This window comes from Peromyscus eremicus, chromosome 14 (assembly GCF_949786415.1).
Source record: "Peromyscus eremicus chromosome 14, PerEre_H2_v1, whole genome shotgun sequence".
In the NCBI taxonomy this organism is placed as follows: Eukaryota; Metazoa; Chordata; class Mammalia; order Rodentia; family Cricetidae; genus Peromyscus; species Peromyscus eremicus.
Window position 1 is genome coordinate 47,597,037 of NC_081430.1, and position 11,295 is coordinate 47,608,331.

Sequence of the window (11,295 nt, forward strand, 5' to 3'; positions counted from 1 at the left end):
ATTACAGGCATGCATCACCACACATGGTTTATGTGGTGTTGGCGACTAAAGACAGGGTGCCCTGCACACTAGGCAAGCACTCTACCCGCCGAGCTCTAGCCCCAGGGCCAGATGTTCTTCCTTATGCTATGTTGACACCCTCATCGGCATCAGCTGAGCTCCAAGCATTGATCATAGCCTTGAGATTGGGCCCAAATGACTCAATGCCAGATTAACATTCCATTCTCCACTGGGGGCCTTCATATGCATTTACAAGAGATAGAGTGATAATCAGTCCGACACATGAGGACACATGAGGGTAACAGGTACAATGCAGATCAGCAGGCTCAATATCACACTGCTCATGGCAGTCAGAGGAATAGCTTCTCTCTGCCTCTGCAGGGGTTGGGATGTCCAGATGTCACTCGGGAGATAAACATGCGATTGCATTGTCTTAACCCAGAGTGCTAGGAACAGATGCCCACTCATCTTTTCAAATGCTCCCCGCTCTCCTGAAGCCAGGAAGAAAGTCTTAATTGCTGGTATGTCTCTAATACTTGCTAATCTTCTTTTTAATAAGGATAAACCCGGGGCTTTGGGCCTCCAGTAAACAGCAATATGAGCCGAGGAGGAGGAGGTGAGGGGAGGAGACAAAAGCAGCATCAAGAAGTAGGAGCGTGAGAAGACCCGAGGGTCCCCAGATCTAGGTTTCACACAGCAGTGAGATCGCAAAAGCAGTGGCATGTTGTCTGACATCAGGGACACAGCCATCAGAGGGCATTTCTGTACACACATACCGCGTTACTACACAAGCCCGCACGGTACAGCCTGCCACACACCGAGCCTAGGTAACGGCATAGCTTCTCCTTCCTACACTACAGACCTACTCAGGACATTGCCGCACGGAGCACCGTAAGTCACAGGGACTTAAAATGTAGGCTGTGGCCCCATATGAGGTCGTATAAGTGAGCGCGGGGAAGCGAGGGAAATGTGGTGGTAACTGTGAAATGTGAGTCGAAGGTGTGCCTGGCGCTGCTTGACTCTGTTGTATCACAGGACTTCGGTGCGGCCTTGGTTCTGACATACAACATGGGCAGTTTGTAGCTCACAGGCTATCACATCATACAACGGCAATAAACGCTGCCTCGGCTCAGATTTGAGACAACTGTATGCTCTTCACTGCGGAAACGTAACGGCCTAACTAGGAAACAAAGACTTAATATTCTTCTACCATAACTGCTTTACGTGTTAAGCATCCAATCAGCATACCTCTGGAAGGATTGTTAGAATGTTAGACTTTAAAAATTGGTGCTTGAGTTTGGGGGGGTGGGGCGAGGCAGGGAAGAAATATTAAGTGAGTTTACCTTGGGATTAGGGCAGAATTTTCAATAATTCATGTTTCTTTTGGGCTAAGATTTAATTCATTACATAAAAATAAATAAGCATATCCTCCCAATTACTATGCAAACTGCTTTTGTCTTTAATAGGTGATAAATCCCACTTATAACCAAGGCATTACTTTAAAATAAATTTTACAATTTATGAACAGTAAATGTTTGATTTGTGTACTTCTTTACCTTCATACCCAGCTGGGGTCCTATCATGTTTCTCAGGCAGAAAAGGGGTCATAAGTGGAAGAACTTTAAGCTGTCCTGCTGAAGACAGGTACAACACAGCAATCTGCATGCATCTGAGATAGTTGAAGGAGCACAGTAAAATGAGGCAACGGGACTTCTCAGCTTTACTATAACCTTATGGGATCGGCAATCCATCACTGGGCAAAATGCCATTATATAGCACGTGAGTACAGTCAAGGGGATGGGTGCACATCGCCACCTTTTTATTATGCCAAGTAAGGATACTGATCTTTACAATCATGGATTTATTCTCCTCACCATGCCTTAGGGTAGGAAGGAGCTCATGCTTGAACACCTCTATGCGTATTTTTTTTTAAAGATTTTTTATCTTAGTTTTTATGTGTATGGGTGCTTCTCCTACATGTATGTCTGTGTACCAGGTACATACAGTATCCAAGAGGCCCAGAAGATGGCATCGGATCCTCTGGAACTGAAGTTACAGACAGTTGTGAGCTGCCATGTAGGAGCTGGGAATCAAACCTGGGTCCTCTCCAAGAGCAACTAGTGCTCTTAACCTGGGCTATCTCTCCAGCCCTCTGTGCATGCATGTTAATGTCTATTTTCTGTTAGACTGTCAGCTCAAGCAGGGTATCTTAGGATTCCCTCTGCTTACCGGACAGGAGGCTCCTAGGGTCTGGGACAAAATGATCTTGGAAGTGTCTTTTCTGTTTGCTTCTTTTTTAGGGTGTGGGGAGAACCATACCTGGGGTCTTCCGTATGCTCTTCAGCTGCTTTACTACTGAGCCACATACACTCCCAGCCTCATTAAATGTATCACTTATTTCTCCTTTCACTTAAGAATCTTATGGAAGCCAGGGACTGGTGGTATATCCCTTTAATCTCAGCACCTGGGAGGCAGAGGCAGGCAGATCTCTGAGAGTTCGAGGCCAGCCTGGTCCACAGAGGAGTTCCAGGACAGCCAGGGATACACAGAGAAACCCTGTCTCAAAAACCAAAAAAACTGAGGGCTGGAGAGATGGCTCAGCGGTTAAGAGCACTGGCTGTTCTTCCAGAGGTCATGAGTTCAATTCCCAGCAACCACATGGTGGCTCACAACCATCTGTAATGAGATATGGTGCCCTCTTCTGGCCTGCAGGCATACATGCAGGCAGAATACTGTATACATAATAAATAAATCGGGAAAACAAACAAACAAACAAGAAAAGAATCCTTGTAGCTGTGGTGGCACACAACTTTTAGTCTCAGCACTCTGGAGGCAGAGGCAGGTGGTACTCCATGAGTTCAAGGCCAGCCTGGTTTATACACTGGGTTCCAGGTCAGCCAGGGCTAGTGAAACTGAAACCATGCCTCAAAAAATTAAAAAGGAATCCCATACTTCACATTTCCCTACTTTTTTTTTTTTTTACAGAGAATCTTTTGTAAAATGTGTTTTCTAGAGTGTTATGAAGCCATTAAAAAATACAGAAATCAACACATTTTATGAAAGATCCATTTTCATTTCAACCCTTGATAAGAGCGTATAAAGTTCCAATGGAAATTAGTTCTGTCTAATCAGGGCCTGACTATACTGCCTGAGAATCTTTCAGCAAAGAGAGACAATGGCTTATTTTTGCAGGCAGAAGTAGCAGAGTCAAAAGTCAGACTTCCCATCCATTTGTCTTAATCCACTCCCTAGGTAGCCAGGACTACTGAAGAGAAACAAGTCACAGGCTGTCTGCCAGAATCAGGACTTGTAGTAACACAGAGGGATGTGGGTCAGCTTAATTTCCAAATTCTCGGAAGATAAAGACCGTGTGCCTTGAAGAGGCTGCACCGGGCCCACTTATCATGTGAAAAATAGCTATCTAGTCCATATTTTTTTTACGACAATATTAAAGAAAACAATTGAACTCCCTTATTGCTTGAGAACAGGCTATCTGGTCCCTCCATCCTTGTAAACAGCTTACAAAGAAAGGGCTTTAAACACTAAGAGTTGTTTGTTAAATGAGTAAGTGAAAGAATTCTCATATTTGATTTTCTCTTTGGGTACACATAAACAACTGATTTTGACATCTTTTAGATCAAGTCACATTTAAATTAAATATATATTTACTCTCACAATTTTCAGTCTGGCCCATACACTCTCAGGTTTCCCCAGCTGGAAGAACTTTAAGAGCCACCATAAACCAAGAATTTAGTATCTCCTGAGCAGCATGCCAAGGTGCTTTAAAGGGTTATTTAATTCTCCTACCATCTCCATAGAGTAAACAAGTTTCAGACCTTGTATCCAAGGTCATCTGGCCGGGAAGCAGAAGGGATGAGTGGTAGAATGTATTACTTGTCTGCTGCTGTGACAAAAGCAACTGAGTTTGTTCTGGCTCTCAGTGTGAGGGCTCAGTCCATCAGGGAAGGGAAGCCATGTCCTCAGGAGCGTGATTGCATTGCATCCACGGTAAGGAAGCAGAGAGAGGAATGAGTGTTGCTGCTCAGCTTCTTTCCTCTGGGGATACCTGCTCTTGAAATGGTACCCTCCATATTTAGCATGGGTCTCCCCACATCCATTAATCTCATGGAGAACCTTCCTGGAAGGCATGCCCAGAGGTTGGTTTCTATGATGATTTCTAAATCTAGATTAGTCATCACAGGGAATAACAGCTCAGAGTTGCATCTGGATCCACTGCTTCAGGCTGGGTTCTTGGGACCTTCCACTAAAATCAACTTCAGCACAACTTATTTATTTATCTTGTATGTATGAGTGCTCTGCATGTATACCTGCATGCCAGAAGTGGGCATCAGATCCTATTACAGGTTGGGAGCCACCATGTGGTTGCTGGAGATTGAACTCAGGACCTCTGGAAGAACAGCTCTTAACCCCTGAGCCATCTCTCCAGGCCCTAAGCACCACTTTTACGATTTATATTTGTACTCAGCAGTGGTGACACACGCCTTTAATACCAGCACTTGGGAGGCGGAGGCAAGCAGATGTCTGCAAGTTCAAGGCCAGCCTGGTCTACAGAGTGAGTTTCAGGACAGCCAGGGCTACACAGAGAAACTGTGCCTCAAACAAACAAACAAACAAGACCTGCATTTGTTAGCAACATCACTTGAACTCAGCCATCCCCTCCTTCCTGGAAGCCAGGGTTGTTTTCATTCAGGCTGACAATCTTGCTTGGTCTTTAAATTTTGTCAGCCATCAGCCCATGGCTCCAGAACAGTTGAGAACCATACTGCGTGGTCATTCTGCTCTACCTGTCTTCTCCTGAGCATGAGCATAATTCCAAAACGCCTTGGGGTAAGCCAAAGGCAGAATTCTGACTGAAGTCTGCTGACATCTTGGTCTGCCACTCTGTGGCCCTCAAGTTTATTGTATAAATATTCCCCTCCTCCAAATGATTGCGACGAGCAAGTGAGATAGGAAAAGTACTTTCTGAACAAGTTAAATGTCTTCTAGAGTAAAGATGTTGCATTCATTCTTCTAAACAGGGCAGGGCGTGGAAACTGCAGTGGGGATTCACCAGGTCCAAGCGTCCAGACACTGTCTGGTGTGTGTATGGCTGGCTCTTACTGATCGAATGCTCCCAGGGAACACATGGAGTCATTATCACTGGTGCAAACAGGGCAGGCAACAGGCACGCGCCTGGAGGTCTGAGAATCAGATCTTGGGGGAGTTCTGTGGCTTGTTTTTTTGTTTCATAATATTTGGGCTCCATTTATGACTAAAGCATGACTTTCCCTGGTAATAAGTAACCAGTAGCTAAGATTAATTGCCTAAATTTAATTACATTTGCTGTGCATGCCACATGTTGTAAGCTAGCTACCAGGGCACTAACCAGGGCAAGGGATTTGTTACTGCTGTAAGAGTGTTAGTGTCTGTGTACTTTACCATCCCCAACACACAGGGCTCTGGCCTTCTAACGCTCTCCTGTCCTTAAAAATGATTCCAATGATAAGTATATCATAGAGAACCACCCAGATATGACTCTTACACCCTGTAACCTGGCCAGCCCTTTCTGCTTCTTGAGGCAGACTCCATTTTGAACTTGAGTTTCCTTTTTGCTTTCTGGATTCTCTCATTTTCTCCATTGTATTCATTCAGAGAGAGAGAGGGGGGAAAAACCCATAAATGTCATTTCATATTCTAAGCAATTTGCTATAGGCAACTACACCATTACTTTGTACAAATAAATTTACATAAATCATTATTAGAATGTTCTATCTTGGCAACACTATTTGGTTCCCAGAGCACAAATTAAATGCATGCTTAAAGTGGAATATTTTAAAGTTATTTCTATATTGTTTATGAGACAAGATTAGAAATTTCTACCTAATTTTTCTTTCAGAACGGGAGCTTTCTTTTTCTTTGTGCACTTACAAAGCACATATGTGATTTTCTGGGGGGGGGGGGGGATGTCTCTTGAAGCAAGCAATAGAAGACATGTGGCTTATTTTCCAGCTAGTGGTCCTTCTGAGTCCATGTGTTTGGTTCTGAACACCGATCAGGAAGGATCCAGGGAAATGGTCACGCTAGTCTTGCAAGCAAACAGCATTTTGTTCAATAGCATTCTATAGGCTATTTGGTCTGTGTTGAGTGTGGTTAGGCCTTTTTCTCAGATAGTGTCTCACGTAGCCCAAGCTGGTTTTCAACTTGCCCAAGTAGCCGAGGAATTGGATTGAACCTAGGATTTCATATGTCAGGCAGGCACTCTACCAACCAAGCCGTATCTCCAGCCCCTGACATACTTTTCCATCTTATTTATTTATCTTTTTAAGTTATTTTTTAAAAATGTGTGCATGTGTGGGAACCTGCATGAGTGTCTGTGCAAATGTGCGCAGAAGCCAGGAAGCCAGAACAGGATGTCAGGGGGCAACGGGACTGGAGTCATAGCAGTTATAAGCCTCCGTGCGGGAGCTGGGAACCAAATCTAGGTCCTGATCAAGAGCCATAAGTTCTCTTTTTTATTTGTTTTGTTTTTTGTTTTGTTCGAGATAGGGCTTCTCTGTGTAACAGCTCTGGTTGACCTGGAACTTGCTCTGTAGACCAGGGTGGCCTCGAACTCACAGAGATCCACCTGCCTCTGCCTCCCGAGAACTAGGATTAAAGGAGTATGCTACCACCGCCCGGCTGCATTACGTGCTCTTAACCATGTATTTCTCCAGCACCAACGTAGTCAAACATATATTATTACTGTTATTGTTACTGCTGTTGTTATTAGTGTATGTGTGTAAGGTGGGGCAGAGAGGTTGTGCCCACAGCTCGCAGTTTACGTGTGATGGTCACAGAACAACTTTGCAGAATCAGTTATTTCCATCTTTCCTCGGGTTCTGGGGGTTGAATTTGGGTCATCAGGCTTACATCATTTAGCAACAAGTGCCTTTACTCACTAAGCCGTCTCACCAGCCCCACAGGATGCACTCTTTAATCCTGCTCTACTACAGCCTTCCCTTGCTCGGCCAGTCAGTAAGATAGGAGCTCACATCTCCAACTTCAGCTATCGTTTTTACCCCAGTATCATGCAACCCTACAAGCTGAGGGCAAAACATTGGCAAGACGAACTAGCTTATTCATGGGAAAGCCTGCAACACTTTCTTGATTCAAAACCGAATATTTATTTACTTTAAGGTACAATAGCTCACATCCAGTGCCAAAGAAAAAGGAAAAAGTTCCAAAATTCAAGGTTGGCTTTATTGGGTGCCCACCTACTCCAACATTTAGGTTAATTCGGGAAGCCTGGTGCCGTATTTGATAACCAGACCAATAGTGCATGTAGGTTCCTGAAGTGAAATGACTTCAATGATGGATTTAGGTTTAACTGATAGTTACAGAGATACCTGGAAAATCCAATAGAGTGTGACTGACTCAGTGTCTCTCTCTAGAAAGTTCCTCTCACTCTCTCTTTCCTACTTGAATCTACTCATTGTATACCCGGATTTTCTTAAAGGAGAATGAGTCCCACTTCTTAAATTTTGCAAATGCGTGTGTCACACCATTGTTTAGGTCAGGAGACGGCACACTTCTGCAAAAGGTCAAATGGTAAATATTTTATGGTGCCTGCTCTGCCTGTCCAATTTTTTCACTCTTAGTGCAAAAGCTGCCTTCATCATGAAGAGATAAATGAACTGAGCTCTGCCCCCAACAAAACCCTACTTAGAGACACTAACACATCCATTCCATACAGGGTCCCCTGCAACACGATCTGGCCTCGAACTAGCTATGTAGAGGAGGAGGATCTGAAACTTCCGACCTCCAGCCTCCAGGTGCTGGGATTACCGGCATGTGCCACTATCCTTGGCTTTAAGCAGTGTGAGGGTAGGAGCTCAGGGCTTAGGCCATGCTAGATACACACTCTATTAACAGAGCCACATTCCCAGTCATTCACAACATACTTAAAAGGCACAAAGTTTAGCCTGCTTTTATTTTCTCTGAATCTCAAAAAAACGTTAAGAACCTCTCTTGGCTTGTCTAATCTACACCAATGGCGAGCTTTGTTTGGTTCATAGGTGTACGGAGTTTTCAGCTGAGAAGAGAGGGGTCACTTCCATTGGTTCAGTGCAGCGGAAAGAGAATACAAATTCTGCTGCTTTTGTCCCTTCTCTGTCCTGCTGGCTGGGGATTATGGCTGTGATTCTAGGAGGCTGGAGCTCCTCCATCACCCAGGGCCTGGGTACTTGTGCTCCACAGCAGGTCCAGGGAGGCCGGGGCATTTCCACAGAAGAACAGGCACCTTGGTTGGCAGCTCTCAGTGGCACCTTTAAGAATTTATCAAGGTGGTGAATACACCACACCACAGCTCAATCTTTTTTTTTTTTTTTTTTTTTTTTTTTTTTTGAGACAAGGTTTCTCTGTGTAGTTTTGGTGCCTGTCCTAGATCTTGCTCTGTTGACCAGGCTGGCCTCGAACTCACAGAGATCTGCCTGGCTCTGCCTCCCCGAGTGCTGGGGTTAAAGGCATGTGCCACCACCGCCCGGCCACAGCTCAATCTTAAAAATAAGCACCACTGGCAAAGAACTGAATGTGGGCCATACCCGTTGCACAACCCACAGATTACTTGGGGTATCTGGCTCCCCATTCCTAGCTGTGGTTCCCGTTTTGACCTTGAGATTGTCCCTGAATTCAGGTTTCTGGAACCATCTAAAGACACCTCCCCCCAACATGGACTTATAAATTCATGTTCTTCACTTGTGCTTCCTACCCTTCAATGTCACTTCTTAGCTCCAAATGGCACCTTTGAAGGTCAGGCGCTGGCCTCATCAAGCCGTGGTTACCCCAAGCACTTGGAGGATGGAGGGGTCAGTTTGCAAGAGAAGAGTAAATAATAATACATACAGGCAGAGAAGCAGAAAGATCACCATGCCAAAGCTGTACCGCAGTGGCCACGGTCCTGGGAGACGATGCCAGGCAAGCCCCTTCTGTCACAGGGCAGAGCTTCCCCCAGGTGGTTCTACTCCAGGATCTTAAGCAGCCCAGGCCTTGAGGAGAAGTCTGACTTTGGCTGGGACAGAGGATCAGGGACGAGAAAGCCAGCCCTGCCTTAGCTGAGCTCACTGAGGGCTCGCTCAGTCCCGCCTTCCTGCTGAAGTGTCTCATCACTCTCCTAGCTCGGCCTAGGCAAGAGATCCTCAGAGAGGAAGCCACCTGAGACCCTTCTAGGTGCACAAATTCCTCAGTAACTATTTCAACCTCAAATCCTGTCAAAGTCTGTGGACTCCACAAAACAGAGCCCTAGACTTAGTGCCCAGCCCCCACCCCAAACTGAGCCCCATTCTCTCAAGACGGAGTTGTGAACCTGGCAACCCTGAAAGATCTCTGAGGACATAGAAAACAGCCTTGTTTTTTTTTTGTTGTTGTTTGTTGTTTTTTTTTGTTTTTTGTTTTTCCCCACCCTCATCTGTCCCAAGTGCACAAAACAGATACCCAATAGTCTCCTTGACACGGCCAACTGGTACAACCTCAGAAGGATGATGACAATTATGCAAGGCATTCTGGGAAATTCAGACGCACTAGTTAGGTCCTAGCATGTCTCCATATGAAAATTCCCAGCAATGTTCAGGTGGCTTCGAGGGTCTAAGGCGCACAGCAGAATTTTAAATCAAGATGTGATTCAAGATTTTTCAATCATCTTAATGCCTCCATTGGACTGACCACACGGTCAGTCTGGTCAGCTGCATGAATGGATCATTAAGAAAATTGGGGGAAGGGTAACAATGGAGGGAGAAACAATCAACTTGGTATTTGCATTTAAATACAGCTTCGGCATTTCATTGATTCGATGCAATCTACTAAGGTTCCCTGGCGGCTGGGGAAGGGCCACCGGAGTGCTATTACCTGAGTCAGAATGGGTCCAGGAAACGGAGGTCAGCATCTCTCCAGAAAGGACAGAGGTGACTTCATTGTCACTAGACGACGCTTGTAGAGGCTGCTGGAGTGGAGCAGAAGGGAGACAGGATTAGGGTGGAGAAGCAGAGAGTTCTCACAGCCACACTGCATGTCCTCCCCGGCCTGACTCTGGAAACGGACACCCTTCAGTGAAAAGCCAGTTGCCATAGTGCCTCTCAGGTCTCGGACAGTGAAGGACTGAGGGAGGCCTTCAGAATGGAGTGGTTTTGAAACTGCTTCTGGGGGACAAGAGGGCCCAGAAATTTGAAAAATAGATGCCACAGACATTGTGAGATTATTTGATTCACTACAAAAGCCACCCAGACATTCCTGAGATCATTTTCCTTTACTATAGCTACTTCTGAAACTCGTTTGTCTAACTGCCGGAGGTCACCGGGTGTTCAAGGCCAGCCTGGAGTGTTCAAGGCCAGCCTCGGTCCACTGAGTAGATGGAGTGTTCAGGCTGCAAAGTCACTGACTCTCTAGGTCTAGTGCTAAGGACTACCTCACATAACTCACAAGTCAGTGGGTCACAGTTAATAACACTGGACAACAGAAAAGCTGGCACATGAGATAGACTGCATACTGATTTCTACTGGAAGATAATTTTTGGCATCAAGGGCCGTAAGAATGACAAATCAGGGTGGTGGTGGCGCACGCCTTTAATCCCAGCACTCGGGAGGCAGAGCAAGGCGGATCTCTGTGAGTTCGAGGCCAGCCTGGTCTACCAAGTGAGTCCCAGGAAAGGCACAAAGCTACACAAAGAAACCCTGTCTCGAAAAACAAAAACAAAACAAAACAAACAAACAAACAAACAAACAAAAAACAAAACAAAGAATGACAAATCAGTACATTCTCTAAGAAAAGAATGATACTGTCCTGTGAGGGCTGGTGTGGGCACGTTAGGAGACGGTCACGACAACAGCGGCTCTCGGGTCCTTGGAAGAGCAGCATCTGAGGTCTTTGCTGGAAAGATGGAAATCTTAGCACTGACCAATGTTCCACAGACAGAATACTGGGAGGAGAGGGCACAGAACAGCGCTTTCACAAACCCTCCAGTGCCTCTGATCTTACATCACTGTTCATCCATTCACACGAAGAAGGCACTGGCCCAGTCGTGAAATAAAACTTTACCCTACTCTAATAAATAATTAAAGACAGAATATTGAGGAGGGATTGGGGAGAGAGGAAGGAAAAAGGGAAGGAGGTTCTTCGAAACGCATCGCCCACTTGGGAAAACACAAGCATGAAACCCCCAGAGTGTTATTTCTTTTGGTTAGAGGGCTCTGGGGAAGACATTTGTTTCTAGTTGGGGTTAGGATGAAGTCAGAGATTGATCATTAAGACAATGACAATAATAATGGA

At 45.4% G+C, this 11,295-nt stretch overlaps 1 protein-coding gene across 1 annotated transcript in view; it reads right to left on the reverse strand.

Moving 5' to 3' along the window:
• The window catches only part of Foxn3 (forkhead box N3), a 273,922-nt gene extending 263,950 nt beyond the window's left edge, over window positions 1-9,972 (reverse strand). The window contains exon 1 of the mRNA XM_059279027.1: window positions 9,880-9,972. The gene's annotated coding sequence lies outside the window, so the exon portion shown is untranslated. The remainder of the gene's footprint in view (window positions 1-9,879) is intronic.
• Between the last annotated feature and the right edge of the window lie 1,323 nt (window positions 9,973-11,295).